Source organism: Macaca nemestrina, chromosome 13, assembly GCF_043159975.1.
Source record: "Macaca nemestrina isolate mMacNem1 chromosome 13, mMacNem.hap1, whole genome shotgun sequence".
Taxonomy (NCBI): domain Eukaryota; kingdom Metazoa; phylum Chordata; class Mammalia; order Primates; family Cercopithecidae; genus Macaca; species Macaca nemestrina.
This window is the reverse complement of record NC_092137.1, coordinates 2138303-2154766: the sequence shown is the minus strand read 5'-3', so window position 1 is coordinate 2154766 and position 16464 is coordinate 2138303. Positions and strand designations below refer to the sequence as shown.

At 47.7% G+C, this 16464-nt stretch overlaps 1 protein-coding gene across 31 annotated transcripts in view; it reads left to right on the top strand.

Moving 5' to 3' along the window:
• The window catches only part of LOC105497564 (myelin transcription factor 1 like), a 533126-nt gene that overhangs the window by 320556 nt on the left and 196106 nt on the right, over window positions 1–16464 (top strand). For all 31 annotated transcript variants that reach the window (XM_071076157.1, XM_071076158.1, XM_071076139.1 and 28 more), the window contains one exon: window positions 1770–1926. The gene's annotated coding sequence lies outside the window, so the exon portion shown is untranslated. The remainder of the gene's footprint in view (window positions 1–1769; window positions 1927–16464) is intronic.

The window sequence follows — 16464 nt, the reverse complement described above, 5'->3', positions numbered from 1 at the left end:
ATGGCGGGAACCCGGGAGGCGGAGCTTGCAGTGAGCCGAGATCGCGCCACTGCACTCCAGCCTGGGCAACAGCGTGAGACTCCATCTCAAAAAAAAAAAAGATTTTGCTTGTTGGTTGAGTCACATGTACAGCGTTGTCTGAGCAGTTAGAATCCATCTTCACAGGGCAATGCAAACATTTTCTTTCTCTTTTTCTTTCGTTTTCTTTTTTGTTTTTCCAGTGAATCCATATTAACCACTAGGAGCAGGCACATAAGATTCAAAGGTGGGTAGGAATTGTGTGGGCCCTGGGGTCTCGCATAACAGAGGATTCTGTAAGATAGTTCAGAGTTCATGGTAATGTGTAGGGGAGTTATTATATCCAAAGGGGTAAGAGAAGTTCTTTTGTTTTAAACTACAATGTAGTAGACAAAAAAGATCAATTTGGTCTAATTCCTTTCTCTTTCAAGGGACTAATCAGGACTTTTAACCTTCTGAGGTTCATATCCACCATTATGTTCTTGACAAGATATACATGCTCCATCCCTTATTAACTGTTTGTGTGGATGAAGTTGTTCTTTGGGGAAAATTAAGTACACAGGGAAGGGTTTGGGGCTCAGTCCCTAATGGTCAGCAGAAGTGGATGAGGTGGGCTAGTTTCCAGGTCGAAGGAAAAGATTGGCGAATTCTGGGGAAAATGGCCCTATTATGACTCCCTGTGTTTCTTATTTAACTCCACTCTCTGGTTTCCTGTTGCTCAAATGAGGAATTGCATAGAAAGTGGGACGGCACTTCCATGATGGTTATCTGCATTAAGCTGCATCATTGCAGGGGCTCAGGGCTGTCGGCTCACTTGACCTGTTGAGGTTCAAAACAGCCCAGAGAGTTTTAGTCCTGTCAACCCTGGAGAGCAGGAAGCACTGAATCCTTTGGAATGGAAATCATAAGGGGCCAGCTATCCAGTGCCACCACCCAAGGCTCCCCTAGGACCTAGTGGCGAGACTCAGATTCCCTGACCCGTATCTCAGCGCTGCGGGTCCTTCCTGAGCATGTGTAGGGACAGCCTTCATTCACGGTGGGAAGAACTGTACTAGATCTTAACACAGATAATTCAGTTTCAATTATTCTCTCCTTCTGACTAACTGGGGAGTTCTGAGCACGTATTTCATCCTCTCTGAGTATCAGTTTCTTTATTCGTAAAATTCACATAAAGTTCAATTGATGGCCAAATGACATAACGGGTAAGAAAGTGTTTTGTAAGGTTTTAAGTTCTACCAATTTTAAGGAGACTAGGCTGATCCTCTCACCCCAGAAGTCCCTGGAGACATCACAGAATGAATAAGGGTGACAGTGGGAATCCTGGTGTGGAGCTCCTCCGATGCTGCCGCACGGGCTGAGCCTACCCCGAGTCTGGGCAGGAGGGAGGACATGGCTGCGCGCAGGGCTTCTGGTCCACAGGAACTGGGAGCTCATGGAACCGTCTCAGGCAGAGCACAGAGCACAGAGCGCAGAGCTGACGTAGCTGGCAGAGAACAAACCTTCCCAGCCGGGGCTTGCTCCCACAGGAGCCTGGGCAAGGGTCACAGTCCAAACAGCAGGCGTCAAATCTAGGAGAATAAATTGTAAAGGGGAATGCGTTGTTCACGGACATGAAAGAGAACTTTTGTTTCCTGGAGGAAGCTGACGTGTGCGTGTTGACAGTTGCAAAGAGGACGACGCCCTGTGTATGTCTCTTCCTAAGGTGGTGATGAATTCATGAGGTGCTGCATGTTGCTTTTCATATTTTGCAGATGGAGAAATCAAGGCACAGAGAGATTAAGTGACTTTGCCATAGTCACAAGCTGGAGAGGACCAGGAGTAGAGCTTAGAGCGAGCCCCTGACTCTGGGCCTGCGTCCTGCCAGGAGTCACGCTGCCTCCATTCCTAGGAGAGAAGACTTCCTGTAAGGTAAAGGCGGCCGTCTACACTGGGTTCTGTGCAGCCCGCACTGAGGCAGGGCGGCCCGTCTACACTCGGTTCTGTGCAGCCCGCACTGAGGCAGGGCGGCCCGTCTACACTCGGTTCTGTGTAGCCCACACTGAGGCAGGGCGGCCCGTCTACACTGGGTTCTGTGCAGCCCGCACTGAGGCAGGACGGCCCTCACTCACTAGGTAAAGGCGGCCGTCTACACTGGGTTCTGTGCAGCCCACACTGAGGCAGGGCGGCCCGTCTACACTCGGTTCTGTGCAGCCCACACTGAGGCAGGGCGGCCCTCACTCACTAGGTGAAGGCGGCCGTCTACACTGGGTTCTGTGCAGCCTGCACTGAGGCAGGGCGGCCCTCACTCACTAGGTAAAGGCGGCCCGTCTACACTGGGTTCTGTGCAGCCCACACTGAGGCAGGGCGGCCCATCTACACTCGGTTCTATGCAGCCCACACCGAGGCAGGGCGGCCCTCACTCACTAGGTGAAGGCGGCCCGTCTACACTGGGTTCTGTGCAGCCTGCACTGAGGGAGGGCGGCCCTCACTCACTAGGTAAAGGCGGCCCGTCTACACTGGGTTCTGTGCAGCCCACACTGAGGCAGGATGGCCCCCACTCACTAGGTGAAGGCGGCCGTCTACACTCGGTTCTGTGCAGCCTGCACTGAGGCAGGGCGGCCCTCACTCACTAGGTAAAGGCGGCCCGTCTACACTGGGTTCTGTGCAGCCCACACTGAGGCAGGATGGCCCCCACTCACTAGGTGAAGGCGGCCGTCTACACTGGGTTCTGTGCAGCCCACACTGAGGCAGGGCGGCCCTCACTCACTAGGTAAAGGCGGCCCGTCTACACTGGGTTCTGTGCAGCCCACACTGAGGCAGGGCGGCCCCCACTCACTAGGTAAAGGCGGCCTGTCTACACTGGGTTCTGTGCAGCCCACACTGAGGCAGGGCGGCCCTCACTCACTAGGTAAAGGCGGCCCGTCTACACTGGGTTCTGTGCAGCCCACACTGAGGCAGGGCGGCCCTCACTCACTAGGTAAAGGCGGCCGGTCTACACTCGGTTCTGTGCAGCCCACACTGAGGCAGGATGGCCCCCACTGTAGACGGTTAGGTTGTGTGCTCTCTGCGTGTGTGAAAAAAGTTAAATAAACAGCAGCACTCACATCTAGCCTGGGTTTGCTAGCCTGTTCCAGACCACATTGTCCACAAACCACTTCCTTATGTGGTCAAAACAATCAGCCTGCACACCGCTTCCTCCACCTCGGCCTCTCCGGCCCTTCCCTCTTCCACTTTCCATCCTCAGAAGGTATCTTGGCTTTTTCTTCTAAACCATTCCTTCAGATTTCCCCCTCTCCTCTTTTATGTCCGTCACTTCTTCTTTTCTGATGGCTGGATTGACCCCATCTTGGATTCTAAGAAACAAAGAGAGCAGCTTCCGTCCTCCCTCTTGTAGCTGTCACTTGCCTCTGTCCCCTGGGGCGGTCCTGGGCAAAGCACTGCCCACCTCCCTGGCACCTGCCCAGTGCAGCGGCTCTGAGAATCCTACCGCATTCTCCTGGGACTCCCCTTGAGAAAGGAGCACCAAGCCCAGGCAGTGTTGGCTGGGACGGGGATTTCGGCCTCAGCTGGTCCCACGCCCATCACCCGGGGACAAAGCCTCTGTGGTCCGACCCCACACGGGATGGCCTCGCTCACGCTCAGCCACTACCCAGCAGTGGTCAGCGAGAGACCACCCGCTCGCTTCCTTCGGTCCTCCCCCTACAGCGGCTGTGCTGACAACATAATACTCCTTCCTCTTCTCTTCCACCCTTTCTAGAACTTCCTCTTTCCTTCTGCAACAGGCAGGGTTTTTTAAGGGTTTTCTCCTATTATTTAGAATGCTCTTGTTGATGCTTTTTTTTTTTTCTATTCCTGCTCCTTGATTGGAGGGCAGTGTGATATTAGTGGTGCGTTTCTCTCATGGAGAAGGGCACTCCCGGAAAGAGAGCTCAGTGAGGACGACAGTCTGGTGAACTCACAGCTACCGCACCAGGCACATGGCAGCACCCCCTTATGCGTGTGGAGCCCTGTGCATTTTCCGGGTTCTTCCACACGTGCTAGAATGTTCACATCCACCGACTGTCACATGAACACACGGGAAAGACATTCCTGTGACATAGTTCGTGCAGATGATAAAATTGAGGCCTGAAAGTTAAAGAGGCACAGTAAGTAGGAAAAAACAAAAACAAAACTATTCCAAGCCCATGCCCTGTCTCTAAACTTCATGTTTCCCATTTAATAATCTTCAGAGCATTTTCATTTCTATCACTTTTCTGTGGAACAACATATTTCCACCCCCGTGAATATTTAACGTATGTCACAGAGTCCACATTCTATCACTCGTAGACACAGGATTCTCTAAGTTTTCTGTTCTTTATTCTTTTAGTATTTTCCTCCCCCTAAAAAATAAGTAGAGTAATTTTAAAAAATGGATTAAAAAGAATTTGGAAACTGGAAAAATCTTTAAGATAATTTCAAATACCTGCAAAAATGGGAAGTTCTAGTTATATTTTTCTATGGCAAAACATATTTGAATTTTTGATTTTAAATTTTTTTACCACATCTCTAAAACCTGAATTTGGGAGAAGTAGAGACAGAAAATGCTGGATATAAACCAGATGGAGTCTGGGAAGCAGGCCTATAGGTCAGCAGTACAGAAAACTGTCTGTTACTTATTAAAAGCAGCTCTTTCGTTACATTTGTGTTTTGTAGCTATCGAAAAGAGATAGCTTGTTTCTTCACTTGCACTGTAACCACACATCCTCTGGGACAGGCATTCATTAGGGAGGGACCGGACACCTCTGAACATCACCAGGAGGCAGCACGGCCTGCCGGGATGGGGAGGAAGCCAGATGCCCCTAGGAGGACTCGCTGGGAGGAGGGAGCAGGGCATGAGACCAGGGCTGAGCCTGGTGAGGGCATGGGAAGGAACGGGCCCATGGGGGGATGCGGCCACTCCCCCCAAAATGCAAGCCTCAGTGAGAAAGTCACAGACAGGCCATGGAGACTGGGATTCTTTTCAAATGACTGAATTACCGAAAACGTTTATGTATACGTGGGAAAAAATACCATCAGCAAAACGGAAAAATAACAAAACAGTATCAACAATAAGCTGGAAGAAAATACTGGCAACAGATAAGGTGGGCGAAGGCATTAGCACCGCAATGTACAGAGAGCTATTACGAATCGATGTGAAAAACGTGAAAAGAAGGAAGAAAAACAGGGAAAGGATATGAATCACAATTTCACAGAAGAGGAGATGCAGACGGGGAAGGCGTGAGAGAATGCTTAGCCTCCCTGGGGGCCAGGGAAATGACAAGACACATGGCTTTACTCAACCAAAGCCAAGGATGGAATAAAATTTAAGGTGACCAGTGCTTCCAGAAGCCCCGTGATCACACATTACTAAAAAGGGTATGGATTCTTTTTTTTTTTTTTTTTTTTTTTTTTGAGACAGAGTCTCGCACTGTTGCCCAGGCTGGAGTGCAGTGGCGTGATCTCGGCTCACTGCAAGCTTTGCCTCCTAAGTTGACTCCATTCTCCTGCCTCAGCCTCCTGAGTAGCTGGGACTACAGGTGCCCACCACCATGCCCGGCTAATTTTTTGTGTTTTTAGTAGAGTCAGGGTTTCACCGTGTTAACCAGGATGGTCTCGATTTCCTGACCTTGTGATCTGCCCGCCTCAGCCTCCCAAAGTGCTGGGATTACAGGCGTAAGCCACCTCACCCGGCCAGAATGTTTTCTTTTTTAATGGTAAAGTGACAATATCTTTTTAGAAAACTCTATAAATATGTACAAAATACCTGTAATCATGTTTGTAAATTATTTTTGTAGTGAAATAAAACAACATAAGCCTTGTTAGTAAAGGAACTTAGGGGACTGGCTGGATAAATTATAGTAAGTGTATTTTGAGGAATACTATGCAGCCATTCAAAAAGATGAGTTCAAAGGATAGACATTAGCCTAGAGAGATGGCTGTGATTTTTTTGTAAGTGAAAGATAGCAAGTTACAAAAAAGTTTTGTGAACAGAGCCTGATTTTGTAAATAATAAATACACAGAGAGTCTGCTCTGTTTATTCATTCCATTGTGGAGTGGAGTGAAGGTTGGTTTCCTCCAGTAAGGAAATTGGCTGTGGGAAGAGAGACAGCAGCGGCTGCCCAGTCCCCACCTGGTGGACCTCTGTGTGCCTGTTTGTACTTCAACCGATGATATAACTGCCCAAGGGGTTCACTTTGCCTGCTGCCCAGACAGAGCTGATTCACCAAGACAGGGGAATTGCAATAGAGAAAGAGTAATTCACTCAGGGCGTCTCTGCGGGAGGCTGGAGTTTTATTATTACTCCCATCAGTCTCCCTGAGCATTGGAGGAGCAGAGTTTTTAAGGATAACTTGGTTGGTAGGGGAAGCCAGTGACCCAGGAGTGCTGATTGGTCAGCGATGAGATCAGAGGGAGGCGGAGCTGTCTTCTTGAGCTCAGTCAGTTCCTGGGTGGGGCCATAAGAACAGATGGGCTAGTTTATTGATCTGGGTGGAGCCAGCTGATCCACCCAGTGCGGGGTCTGCAAGACATCCCAAGCACTGATCTTAGGAGCAGTTTAGGGAGGGTCAGAATCTTGTAGCCTCCAGCTGCATGACTCCTAAACCATAATTTTTAATCTATGGCTGCTGTTAGTTCTACAAGGGCAGTGTAGTCCCCAGGCAAGAAGGAGGTCAGCTTTGGGAAAGGGCTGTTACCTTCTTTATTTAAACTAAGTTTCTCCCAAAGTTAATTCAGCCTGTGCCCAGGAATGAACAAGGACAGCTTGGATGTTAGAAGCAAGGTGGAGTGGGTTAAGTCAGATCTCTTTCACTGTCTTAGTCAAAATTTTGCAAAGGCAGGTAAGGAAAAGGAGGCATTATTGCTAGACTTGAGGTAATCAGCAGAGAACCACTCTGGGTTCTTAAGCCCGAGAATTCCTGGACGGATGGCATCACAGCGGGGGCAGTCGGGGATGGACAGGAAGGCGGAGGAGGGGACCCCTGGGGACTCCAGCAATGCTCCCTGTTGGTAGGATCCGGCATGGGCCAGTGTGGCGTCCAGGCAGATGCGAGGAAACGGGATAAAATGACAACAGCCAAAACCAGAATGTGATAAATTATTTGACAGGGGAAAGGGGGAAAAACTAGCCAAGTATTATTTTAAAACTTTGGAAGGGAAGAACAACCACCTCATACATTCAGGAACTAACTATGGAGAAGGTGGACAGACGCTGGGGTGTCATGAGCCCCGCCTCACGAGCTCTTACAGCCAGTGAACTGTGCAGAGAAACTGATATCTAATCAATAAATTTGCAAAACGCAGAGGAAGGAGACGGGAGAGAGCAGTGCCTAACGGTGAGATAGGAATTAGGGGCGTGGTTAAGGGAAAGCCATAAAATGAATTTGATGTGACAGAGGCCGCAAGGAGAGTTCATTTAGGGGCTTTCCCTTAACCACGGGGTTGGAGGTTGGAAGGGACCCAGCTGAAGGAAAGCAGGAGGAGGACCAGGCGAGAGGGATGGACAGACACGCAGGAAAGAAGGATGGGAGAGAGTGGGTCCTCAGAGGTCCACTTTAAGAAAAGGATCTAGGCCAGGCGCAGTGGCTCACACCCGTAATCCCAGAACTTTTGGAGGCTGAGGCAGAGGATCTCTTGAGGCCAGGAGTTTGAGACCAGCATGGACAACATGGTGAAACCCCATCTCTACAAAAAGTACACAAATTAGCCAGACATGGTGAGCATCTGTAATCCCAGGTGCTCGGGGGCTGAGGTGGAAAGGTCACTTGAGTCTAGGAGGTCCGAGGCTGCCGTGAGCCATGATCATGTCACTGCACTCCAGCCAGAGTAGCAGAGCAAGAACCCATCTCCAAAAAGAAAAGGAAAAGAAAAATACATAGCAAGACCCTCACAAGAGGGGGCGGCAGCAGCAGGGGCTGATGTGGAAGCATGGGTGGGGTCCAACAGGAGCCCTGGATCCACCCTGTGATTTGGTCCCATGATTCCTGGCAGCGAGCAGAGATTCGAATGGAAACTTCTTACTCGGAGGCAGGCTGGAAAGGGATATTGAATGAGAGACGTAGATGAGACCAGCGGAGGGGCTGGCTTCAATGGCTCCTCTGCTCTTCCTTATAAAGAGAATGGCAAGGTTGCTACCTGAGAGGGGACAAGATGGGAAATGCAGGTTGCAAGGGAGAGCTGTGAGTTCCCACAGGAGACGGCGTCTGCCCAGGAATGGGGAGCATCAGCCACACCTCCTAGATCAGGACTGTGTCCCTTGACCATACCGTTTATCCTGCAAGACACTGATTTTACAGGTGCTAAAAGACCCGAAATGATTTTTATTTCACACTATAGTTGTCTGAAAAAAGCACAAACTACCAGCCTTTAAAATTATCCTTAGTCTAAGTGGTTTTTTGTTGTTGTTGTTGTTGTTGGGTTTTTTGAGACAGAGTTTCACTCCTGCTGCCCAGGCTGGAGGCACGATGTCAGATCACTGCAACCCCTGCCTCCCAGGTTCGCGCGATTCTCCTGTCTCAGCCTCCAGAGTAGCTGGGATTACAGGCACCCGCCACCATGCCCAGCTTATTTTTGTGTGTTTTTAGTAGAGATGGGGTTTCACCATGTTAGCCTGGCTGGTCTCAAACTCCTGACCTCAGGTGATCCACCTACCTTGGCCTCCCAAAGTGTTGGGATTACAGGTTGAGCCACCGCGCCCTGCCCCTAGTCTAAGGTTTTTGAATTTTCATTACTTACCTAATATTTATGACGTTTCCCCCTATAGGTAGGAAATGCTTCCCTTTATTTTACTCCTTTTCTTTCCTGCGTAGAGCATCCGTGACTCTTAACTAAATTCTTTCTTTATTGTCAAGAAGGTGTGTCCAACCTTCATGCAATCCTTAATCAAACCTTGGTATTTTTATTTAGTACAACTCAGCAAATATTTATCCAGCCACTGCCCTGTGCCCAGCGCCATGCTGGGGGCTGCAGAATGAGAAGATGCACGATGCACTCTTGCTTCTGTCCCAAGATTGCCGGGCTCAGATCCTGGGCTGGGTTTTTCCTGGCATGCAGAGAGCCGCCTCTTCAGGAGTGATCCAGTTCCCCAGGCTTCAGGACTGCGGCTCCTGAGAAGACACTCTCAGCTGCTCCCTTGCCTGGCACAGGGAATTTAGGAGTCCAGATCCTGTTAGAAATAAAGAGTTAGTTGAATTAAGGAGACTGTGAAGAGTCCAAGAAAAATATTCTCATCTAGAAAAGAAAGTTATATTCCCACCTCATCCCACACCCCCCCGCCCCACACACATTTTAGATTTTGAAAATGCAACTAACTGTTTGGCTGTAGGAGTCCTGGAGACTGTACTCTGGGGCCAAAGTACCAGCATGCTAGTTCAGGGACATGAAAGGCTGATATGATATTTGGTATTGTGAGAAGGTAATCAGCAGTACCCAGAGGACTTCATCTTACCCTACTTAAGAAGGACTATGCAGTTATCTGTAACATGGATTCTGCAAGCATTTGTTTCTTATCCCTTTGGGAAAACTTACAACACCCAGAAATGGAAATGAGAAGAAAGCCCCAAGCGTCTCCTCAGCATCTGCTGTGTACCCAGCCAGGCATGGTGGCTCACGCCTGTAATCACTGCATTTTGGGAGGCTGGTGTGGGTGGATCACTTGAGCTCAAGAGTTGGACAGCATCTGCTATGCACCAAGCTCTGTAAAAGGTTCTTGCCTAAGATTCTTTTTTTCAATCCTCTCCACCGCCCAATGAGATAAGTAGAGATTTTACACAGGAAAATACTCAGATTCATAGAGGTGACTATGTCGGCATAAGCAGGTTTGTGTGTGGAGCCAGCACTGGCACTGCAAGCCGTCGCCCCTGTCATGCCCATGTATGCTGCTGCTGCCCCGCACGGTGCACAGGCCACAGTGTCCTCCGAAGCAATCCAGTGAAGGGGCTGCCACTGACAAGGAGAAGTTCGAGAATATGAAGGCACTGAAATCTGGAGAACCAGCAGAGTAGGCGGAGGATGCTGCCCACCACACGGCCCTAGAAAGCACATGCAGAGATGTTCGGAGCCACACAGCATCAAGGGCCCACTTTCCACCTGCCCACCATGGTCAGGCAGCCGTGCTGTGTGCCCAGCACTCCACGGGAATGGGAGGTACAGGTGGGAGTGTGGCATATCTACACCCCGGAGGTGCAGCTGGGCTGGCGGGAGGGTGGAGGCCTCACGGGCACATGAAGATAAGACCAGAGTTATTTTAAAGGCATGTACAAAGTCTATGGAAATTTGTTTGGAGCAACTTTCAGGGAGATTAAAGAACAAATTGCTCCAAGAGCAGAAATGAAATGCAAATAAATTATTAAACATTGAGCAAAAGCTCAGGTGCTAGAGGACAGCTTCAGGGGGAGCTGGTACATCCCGAACCTTTGCCACACGCAGTTCCAGTATCTACCCAGGACCCACGAACGTCCCAATGAGCCATTTTCTGAGTCTTGAGGCCCAGCATGGGAATGTCATTCCTGTAACAGTTACGTAACCCAAAAGCATCCACCAAGGTCTGGCTTCCCCAGGATGCTCCAGAGGCCCTGGGACTTCAATGTCTGCTCTTTCCCTGGACTCAGTCATCTCATGGGCAGAGAGCAGGGGACCCAGGGTGCACCCGCATTCCCCACGCAGCCTCAGCTCACTGTTGCTAGGTCCAGCTTCAGAATCAGCTTGGAACAGATGGAGAGCAGCAGAAGTGAACCCCTGAAGCAGGTGGGCAGGAGGCACAAGCCCAGGAAATAATGGGCATGTGCTTTCCAGGGCCCTGTGGTGTGGGGTAGCACATGCCCCTCCCACGGGAACGCTGCCACTCCCACGGGGACACTGGCTGCCCCTCCCATGGGAACACTGCACCTCCACTCCGGCCATCTGAGGCCAAGAGAAATTTAGAGCAACGCTTCCAGATCATCATATTTTTCCAGAAAACAAAAAAAACACAGAAATCCAGGTTTTGAGATAAAGCCTTGAGATTTTTAGATGTTAGCCCAATTTGTTCAACACTGAGAACCCGATAGAACAGTTCTGTGGCTGGGTATGAGCCTCTGGCTGTGAGACCGTTCAGGTGCCCCCAGTCCTAAAATTCTGATTCTTTGAATTTTCTCCCAGAGCTTCCTGGCAAGATAAAATAATGGTGAAGTCATAAACACATTCAAGTTTAGAAGATCATATTTTAAAATGAAAATAAGGATTTATTATCTTGTTTTTACACTCAGGACTGAAACAACATCTATTTACCACCAACAATAAAAATAGTTAAATTCTCGAAGGGCACCTGACTTCACGTTTCCTCTGGAGTTCTGGAAGGGGTGCCTTCCTGCCCAGACATTCCTTGATGTAAAAGAAGATATCATGCTGTGACTGGAAATGCAACCATTACACCCAAAAGAGACTTCAGCTCATCAGATGTCAGCTCTTAGCGTGAACAACCAAGCTTCACGGTAGCCCCGTGTTTCGTGGTCACCACCACCTGCACAGCAGCTGACCACCCCCTTGGCCGGAGATGAGGCCTCCAAAGTGAAGTGAGGCCACTCTGTCCCTGGCCCGTAGCACTTCCCCGAAAGTTCTTCTCGTGGGTGTTTTTGGGCTTCTCTGCTGGTATCGTATGTGACATAACTTGGGTGACTCGTTTTTCATGGATTTAGAACTGCTCGGTCATCCATTTTTGAATAAAATCAAATGTAAATTATGTTGTGAAAGCATCACCACTGCCTCGATTCACCTGTCAACATCTTCGAAGCCTTTGAGGCTTGGTTCAGGATTGGTTACGTTTCAAATGGTCCATTAGGTGCCTGGCTCAAACGTGGTTTTGAGGAAACCCTTCTTGGGCCAGGCAATCCCAGGACTTTCCCAGAGCAAATTCCCTGTGGCTGTCTTTGAAGCTGTGAAAGGCTCCTTGCCGTGTTTAAGTTCCCTTTCTGACTTCCGGCTTAACGTTGAATGATCCCGTGCAGCCTGACCAGCATTCCATTAACGCGGCATCCCCACCATCTATGTAGAAATAGAGGCATAGGTATCCTCTGGCTGCCTGTGGAGTGGATATTTCTTTGAAACTTTTTGTTTGTATTGTGAGAATTTTTAAAAAACTATAATAAAATTATTAACAATGTAGCTGACCAAGAGATGCATTAGTCCATTGTAATTAGTTTATCCATTCACTTATTTAACTGAAATTTACAGGCGTCTACCAGGGGCCAGGCACTTTTCTATCAGGATGTCCACCTGCCTGACAGATAGGATCCTATATTTTGACAACTTGCTTTTCCTGTATTCAAAAGGCTAGTGGCTGAGTGCACTTCGTATGGCTGTCTTCCCACCTCTGTTGGGTCCAGCTCCCAGCTGTGCGCTCCCACAGCACACACAGATCTGGGGGAGAGGCTGGGGGCACCCACTGAGGTGCAGGCTGGCGTGGTGTCCTCGGTGCCATGCTCGAATTAGTGCTGACCCAGGTGGTGGCACTCTCACAAGTTGGTTCTGTCAAGATGATGGAGCTCCCCTCTAGGGAGCCTATTACAGGACATCTTTATTGCAACCTGTCATCATTTTGATTGCTCTTTTCTTAGGATTTGTAGCATGATTTTTAAAGTGTTTGTCTCAAACTAGGCATAGAAGTCTATTAAGCATTCAAACGATGCCATTTAGAAGGATTTATTTTTAGGGTTTCATGATAGTACGTGTGCTGCTGTATCACTTGAGTTTTATCGTCTCCAGCCATTAGAGGAAGCCTGCAGCCTACATTTCCCAAGACTGTGTTGATTTCAACTATCCTATGTATGCCAGGACATTTCCCAAATGTCCTAGAAGTCCCAGTAATTTGGCCTTAAAGCTGTATCTCACAGACTGCTTCTTGCCCTAAGAAACAGTGTAAACATTATTTGGCAGGCTCCGTATCTGTAACTATTCTTTTGAAGGCATGGCCACCAGGCTCAAGCCACTCCCTGTCCGTGGAGAGGCATGCCCAGAACCTCCCAGTGGTGGGAAGGAGTCTTCCAGAGGTTCCTCCAGGCCAAAGCAAGAGCACAGCCACGCATAGGTTTCTAACACCTGCTGTACGTTTCCTTCACTTGTAGCTGAATATCAGTTCCCAACTGGTGCCCTCCAGAACTTCTACCTGAGAAGCGATTAGCAGAGGCTGATCGTTAGTGACTGGAATCAGGAGAAAGACTAAGACATGTTAGAGTCAAAACTCATTTTGATTTTATACACATTTGTAAACCTCTTTAGTACTTTAAGGGAATTCGTAACCAAAGAATGGGGGAGGGATGCTTTTTCTGTTTCAGTTTAGCTCAAGGTCATGTTTTAGAATATCTTCCTAAAACGTTCTTGTATGCCACCTATTTAAAGCTTACTAAATACTCATTGACCAGTTCATAAAACAATTAGCTTTCAAATCTCATTCAAGTGAACTTCAAATATGCTATTTCCAATGTTTTCTTTCATTTTCTAAAAAGTGCTAACCTACAAAATCATCTTGATTTCTGAGTACAGAGGAATAGTTTTACGTTGTCTCACCCTGGAGACTGTGAGGGTCAGCACACAGAGTGGCAGGTACCATGTAAGTATTAGCTGTATCTTCACTTGTTTCGCCAAGATAATTTTTATTTTCTCATTTTAATTTCTCTTGGCTTTGTTGGCATCAACCTTGCCGGACAAAACAGGCACACACATTGTACACAGTGATGGGGTGAAAGGGACAGATCCAGGAATGCGGATCTCTTTCCTCAAGACGATGGCTTCACTAATTGCCATCTGCATCAATAAAAAAATGGAAAGAAGGAAAAGGAAAAATTAGGAGCAGACAAACCAAGCCTCTTTTTCCTGTTTTATATGCCTAATTTTCTCCTTTGTATCCTATGAAGTTGAACAATGGAAATTTAAAAATTATAAACCATGATATAATGAACTATAAACCTACTTATGTTTTCTAACTCTTTTGTGACTTGATAAAATGCTATCCTTTCAAAATATGAATATCAGATATGAATTCCAAATATTAATGTATTTACACTACATTAATTTCACTGAAAAGCAGGAAATATCGTCATAGTTTGGAAAACAATTTTTAATTGTTGTCATTCTCCATTCAAACATTTTTCAAGGATGACTAGAAAATATGTTCTGATTCTTGCTAATCTTCATAGATGTATTTTTAGGAGCCCAAATTTGCTGGAGTCCAAATTGAGACGTGGAGGTATTTTCTATGACGTAGGGTTGTAAAAGGCTGGCCAGCTCCCAGCTGCCTTGGAGAGAGTAATTCCTGGGAAGAAGTGCTCTTGGGAAAACACCTGGATATGGCTAGACGTGCACAACTGCACTGCCTTCTGCCAGGACTTCCAGTTTCTCTTCAACATTCCTTCCCCAAGCCTTCCTTACCCCTCACAGAGGCTAGGACTGACCTCTGGCTCCTGCCCTCCCTCCCATCTCCTCTTCTTGATGGTGCTGACAAGCAAAGAATTGACCAAGTGAATTGAGCAGCAGGAGCTGAAAAGCAGGGTCCAGCTGGCTGGCAAAATGGAAATTGCTTCCTGGATAGTGGAGGAGTGACTGTGGCAGGGAGGGAGGCCTGGAGCTCAGGTTTGGTGTCGAAGTGGAAGCCGCCTGCAATCCAAGCGCCCATGCCCGTTCCTGCAAGAGGACTCTGTGGGGTGGGGAGATCAGGTCCCTGCGGCTAGAGACTCAGGCTGGGGGGGACCTTGCTGGTCTCTGGCAGGCCTGGGACCCAAAGTGAACCCGTCATGGATTCACAGTTGTGGCCTGATGTGGTACTTGACATCAGAAAGCAGCAGATGAGGACTCCAAGGAATTTTACTGAATTTGTGAAATTTTCATGCACTTAAAATATTAGTTCTTAGCCAGGTACCATGGCTCACACCAGGGATCCCAGAACTTTGGAAGTCAGAGGCAATAGGATCACTTGAGTCCAGGAGTTCAAGACCAGCCTGGGAAACATAGTGAAACCCTGGCTCTACAAATAATTGAAAAGATTAGCCAGGCACGGTGGCACACGCCTGCAGTCCAGCCACTGTGGAAGTGGAATCCAAGGCTGCAGCGAGCTACGATTGTGCCACTGTACTCCAGCCTGGGTGACAAAGTGATACTCTGTCCCTAAATATAGGTATCAAATATATATACATTATAATCTCTTCACTGAGGCTCAACTTGAAGAAAGCATCCCTTTTATTGGAAGGAAGAGAAGGAAGATCATAGTAATAAAATAAATCCTGAGTCCAAATGTAAAGTTTTCATATTAGGAAGTAATTCACCTGCTCTCGCTTCGTGAATCCCTCCTGAAAGCTTTATTGCCTGAAAATAGATTCCTTAAATTCAAGACTTTTCTTTACATATAAAACATTTTAAATCTGCTTAGAAAACATCCTTATTTTAAAAATAAATATTAGACTTCAAAATAAAAGAACTACTGCTTAGGTGGAGTTTTATGGGTGATTTTCTAAATGTAAATTACTGGAGAGGTAATCAGAAACCCAAGCAGTGATAACTGAGGTGAACTTTCTCCAGTTCCAAGGAAAATCAGAGCTGATGTCTTAGAAAACCCTACTGAGTTGTTCACAGGTTCACTAAGTGAAGCTCGCACTTCCGGCTCTGGGACCACCAGAAGAATGAATTCAAATGAACAGTTTAAACACCTGAGGCTGCCAATGACAGTCGCCAGGGGTGGGCAGGCCCTGGGTGGAAGCAAGCCCAAGCGTTCTTTTCAGGAGGGTAGGAGAGACGGGAAGGGCAGGATGGCGGGGCTGGGGAGTCCTGAAGCAACACATTGCGAGAGCACTGGCAAGGGCCAGCTGCCTTAGGACCACACACCATCAGGTGCACGCATTAGAAAATGAAAACCTCCTGGCATTTCAGACTATGTGTTTTATGCTTTCTGCTTAATCTGAACCTTGCTGGCAGTTGGCACTTACTAAACAGCTATGTAAACGTAAAATTTAAAACAGTTTTTGAAACTCTTCAGATTTGGGTTTCATTGGCTGAAAGGGAAAGAAAGGGGAGCCCCCATCTGTTTAGCGTCTGCTCCATGTGGGGTGCTGTGCTCGGCATCTTTCATAAATTATCTCCTGTAATGCTCATAGCAAGGGGCCTTGTTCAGCAGAGGAAAACACACTGCAGAGCCACCGTAATCCAAACAGCATTCACGCTGGAAGAAACCAACAGAGGAGGGAACAGAGAGTCTGATCACAGACCCAACTGTGGTAGGAATTTCACATTCGGCAAGAGAAATATTTTAGTGTAGGGAGGGAATATGATTTATTTAATAACTGATTAGTGGAAAAACTGCTATCTGACTGGAAAAAAAATAAGGTTGCCTCTATATGCATAAAAAATACTGAAAGGATGAAGAATTTAATTATAAAAATAAAACAATTCTTATCCTTATCCAACCATGTGAGCAGTTAACTAATAAG